This window comes from Hibiscus syriacus, unplaced genomic scaffold, assembly GCF_006381635.1.
Source record: "Hibiscus syriacus cultivar Baekdansim isolate YM2019G1 unplaced genomic scaffold, ASM638163v2 tig00111208_pilon, whole genome shotgun sequence".
Lineage (NCBI taxonomy): Eukaryota > Viridiplantae > Streptophyta > Magnoliopsida > Malvales > Malvaceae > Hibiscus > Hibiscus syriacus.
The window spans coordinates 683,647-688,678 of record NW_024063020.1 but is presented as its reverse complement, the minus strand read 5'-3'; positions in this window follow the sequence as shown (position 1 = coordinate 688,678).

Below are 5,032 nucleotides of genomic sequence, written 5' to 3'. Positions count from 1 at the left end.
ATTCCCTGAAGCGTTTTTTTTTTTTTTGCACTTGCCTAGACTCCATTCGGATCATAGTCCTTTGCTCATTCAATGTACCCCGGTGCAAATTATAGATAGATCGAAGTGACCATTCCGCTTTCAAGTAATGTGGTTAGAGAATGAGGGGTTTCAGAACCACGTGAACTTGGTTTGGTCTTCTTTGGGTGACGATTTTTTTGTTAATACCAAGGCTTTGGCTATTGCTCTTTTACAGTGGAACCGATGCCATTTCGGCAATTTATTTGGCTAGAAAAATAGTTTAAGAGCACAAAGTTTCGGTCTTCAACGCATTATCGGACATCATCGTTCTTATCAGCTGGATTTACTTTAGAGTAAACTGATTAATGAATATAATGCCCTACTTCGTCAAGAAGAAATATTCTAGGCTCAAAAATATAGAGTACGGTGGTTGTAGTATGGACATCGTAACTCTCATTTTTTTCTATCTTCTAATGGTGACTCAACGACAAAGAAACAAGATTGAGATGTTAAAATATTGTAATGGGGATTGGATTTGAGACTATGGTTTGTTGCAGGTATGGTATTTAACTATTTTCGGGAGTTGTTCCATGTTGAGGCCTTTTGTAATTCTTCTATTACAGCGTTAAATTGTCCAAGCTAGGTGCTGAAGCATGTCAGTTAATGTCAAGTGTGGTTACAGAGTCAGAAGTTCATCGAGCTTTGTTTAGGATGAAGCCTTGGAAATCCCCCGGGAGTTTATGGTTTCCAAGTTGGTGTTTATTAAACGTTTTGGAAGACGTTTGCTCGTCTTTGTGTTCTATGGTGAGCTCAGCTTTGGAGTCGGGTTCTTATCCTGCTGAGCTTAATGAGACTATAGTCTGTCTAATTCCGAAAGTCTCTCATCCAGAGTCGATAAAACAATTTAGACCTATAAGCGTATGTAATGTGGCTTACAAATTAATTACCAAAGTTTTGGTAAATAGGTTTCGCCCGTACTTATATAACTTGGTGGCTCCGTTTCAAACAAGATTTATTCTGGGTCGTCAAGCTACCGATAACATCATTCTTTCTCAGGAAATGATTAATAGAGCGAATCGGTGTAAAGGGAATAATGGTCTTGTTGCGATCAAGATCGACCTTGAAAAGGAGTGTGATAGAGTTTGGTGGGACTTCCTTGAAAAGACCCTCATGTTCTTCGACTTTCCGCATTCTGGGGTGGATCTTCTGCTGTTATGTGTTCGAAGAACAAAGTTTTTGATTCTTTGGAATGGTGAGAAAATTGAGTTCTCCTTCCAGAGGACTTCGTCAGGAGGATTCTATTTCTCTATACATATTTGTACTTTATATGGAAAGATTGGGTTATTTGATCTAATGGGAGATGGATATAGGGCATTAGAAACCGGTGAGGTTTAGGAAGGATAGACCGAGAGTCTCGTATTTATTCTTTGCTGATGATTTGTTTTTGTTTGGGAATGTTACAGAGAGTTAAGCTTGTGTTATTAAGCATGTTCTTGAGTACTTTTGCAATGCTTCAAGAGCTAAAGTCAGCTATGAGAAGTCCAAATATTTTATTTCACCTAAAGCTAGGGGGCATGTGGGGCAATCTTTGGGACAAATTCTTCAAATGTGTTCTACCAAGGATATAGGAAAGTATATCGAAGTGCGATTGATTCATAGTCGGGTTACTAAGAACACTTATAGTGAAATCATTGATAGTGACTCCGAGGTAAAACGGATGGAAATCGAAGGCTCTTAACATTGTGGGGAGAGCAACTTTGATTAATTCGGTCATATCTGTTATTTCTATGTATACTATGATGACATCAAAGTTTTGGTGGTCACGACTGATAATATAGATCGCTTAAATCGTAGGTTTTTATGATTAGGTAACGACGAGAAGAGAGTGTCGCATTTGGTCTCCTGGGAGGTGTGTTGCAAACAGAAACGGTATGATAGCTTGGGTCTCATGTCGATGACGTTACATAACGATGTCCTCCTACAAAAAATTCTTGGTGGTTTGTTCAACAGACCAATAACTTATGGGTTCTTGCTTTGAAGGCTTTATATGAGGTTGGTGATGACCCCATTGTTTACGCTAGGAATAAAATACGAGTACTACCTAAGTGGTCATACACTTGGAAAAATCTGGTCTTTGGCCTTCAAAATCCTGCTAATGGAATGATTTGACGAATCAACAATGGTGAAGAAACTTTGTTCTGGAAAGACAATTGGTTAGGGAGTCCTATTTATTTGCTCTTGGATGTTTTAGGCTCTATAGTGGACAAGTCGGTCACTGTTAGTGAGTTTATCACTGCTGATAGGAAATGAGACTTAGAGAAGCTTTTCGCTCAGCTGCCAATAGAGATTGTCAATCGTGTGATAGGATATCCCATCCCCCGTTTTTCTTTATTTCTTAACTCGTTCATCTGGAGGCATACTGATAACTCCATAAAAAAAGACTATAGTTTGGGTCTTTTTACTTAAATTATTGATTGTCTAAAAGCTATTGTCATAAGTATGTTAGTTGCATTTACGACATTTCATAGTATGTAGTGAAAAGTTTTGTTGCAGCTAGTTTTTCTTGATAAAACTGATGTTGTTGATGATAAGGGTTGTGTATTGGTTGTGATTATGCAAGTGTGGGAAAATACCAAGGATAGAAATTTTTGCCATGACAATTTTTAAATGAGGTCCAAAGGAATTGATGATGATGATCGTGAGGAATTTTTCACAGTGACAAGTTTTTCTTACAAGTTTGGACACAGTACAAGACAAAGTAGTTGACGTCGTACGACAAACTGTCTAATGCACCTCATATGAACCCCCTACCCTGCTGATAATTTGGGACTACTGCCAGCTACCATGATATCACGTTTTGGTCATGAATTTAAGGGCATTTGAGGGAATTTAAAGGGCACAAAACCCTAGAAATTTCCCATTATAAATAGGAAATGATGCCCACGATTCCAAATAGACTCTCACTTACCCTAAAAGCTTTGGGAAAACGACTAAAACACCTTCTTCTCCACCATTCTCCTCTCTTCTTTTCTTGGTGTCCTCCATAGCTAGGCTTCTTCAAAGTAGCAACTAGGCCCTCGATAGAGGCTAGCCCACTAGAGCGGCCTATGGTGGTGGTCTGAAAGTCACGGTAACATCTCTTTGTTGGGAGTTCTTCTCCTTGTTATTTATTTCTTACATTTTTAATGGGCTTGTACTTAATAACGATTTGGGATGCTTTTAGCCATACCATGAACTGATCTATTTGGTGTTGGGTTTGTTGGGATAATATTTTATTTTGTGTTTAATGGATGATTAAGTATGTTTATGTTTTATGTTGATTTGTTCACTATTTTAATTTTATGTCGTATAATTGTAAGAGCTTTTGAGAGATTGTTTGATCCCATAACATAAAATTCTTAGTCTTTGTAAGATCTATTGAGAGATAGTTGTTTTTCTAAGAGTGGCTACCTAATATCGAGAGAGTTAGTATGTGATCAAGGGAGCTAATCCGGGATGGTTAGGTTCTAATCCGTGTTAAAGATAAGAGATGGTTTCAAATTACTAAAATGGATAGCACTCATTTGATAGGCTAGGGTCACAGTTTCTGCTGAGAGGTATTGCCATGATAATAGTTTTATTAGGTTCCTTACTAAAGATAGCCTAGGAACACTTCTAGTAAATCCTCTCGGGCAGCATAAGCATAGCGTACTTAGATCATCCTAGACATAGAATAATTTTTCGCCGTAGCAAATCCAACCCAAGTGTCTATTAGAAGTCTATTTGTGTGAGGTTTTCAGTCTATATTCAGACATTAGATATTTCTTGCCTTCGTATTTTTTTATTTACTCTTGCATAAATTTCTTGCCACGACACAAAATTCTTGTTCACTTCATAAAATTTCTTGCCATATCATATTTTTCCAATTTATTCATACATTTGCCACAACATATTTTTCCCTTACTTATATCATTAGACTTAGACACATAGGATTAGTTAATGACATTTTTTCTAGTTATAACTTACTTTAAAGAATTCTCTCAGTCCATGTGGAGACGATGCTCACTACTATATTACTTTCATCGATTGTGTATACTTGCACAAATTTACGTGTCATAGTACACACATTTACACTTGATCAAGTTTTTGGCACCGTTTTCGGGGATTGGCAAGAGGAAATTTTTTAAAGTTTTTTCATAGCAAGTTTTTTTGTCACGTTTTTGTTTTAATTTTACTTGTTTGTTTTATTTATTTCTTTTGTAGGATTTGTCGTTGCATGACCAGGAAAACTGCTAGAAAACCACTAGTACCAATTGACATGAAATCCAACAACTTTTCAAACAAAGGCAACTTGCTCAGCGTGCCCAAAATAATATGTATTGATTACAAAACCAAGGTGGTTACCAAGTGGAGGATTGCGGTAAATAATATCCCATAAATGCTACAAGACCATGTACTATACGAGATCATTTAACTCATATTCTTGATGATCTCAATCCTATAATATGTCATCCAAAATTCATGTAGCCCATTTGAATTTAAATCGATGATGTTCTATTTATTGAACTCGATCGGCCAATTTGGTGGCTCATCTAATGAAGATGCTAGGCAACACGCCAGTGTTTTCCTTGAAGTGTGCGACTCGTTTAAACAACAATGAGTGCATAAAGATGTGCTGAAGTTAAAGTTATTCCCTTACTCTTTGTGTGACCGAGCAAGAACTTGGCTTAGTGGAGTCTCATCTGGCTCGATGAAGTCTTAGGCAGATTTGTGTAAAAATATTATTGCGGTATAATCTGCCCAACATGAACACGTAACTTTGCAATGACATAGAAGGTTTTCATCAAGCTGATGACGAGTCAATGTATGAGTGTTGGGACCGATATAAGAGTTTGCTTCACAAAAGCACCAACCACGGATTCCACAATTGGATTCAAGTCATGATGTTCTATAATGGACCAATGCACCCACTCGTATGATGTTGGATGCCTCAAAAAATGGTACTATGCTTGATAAGTCACCCAATGAAGCTTTTGATATAATTGATATGATA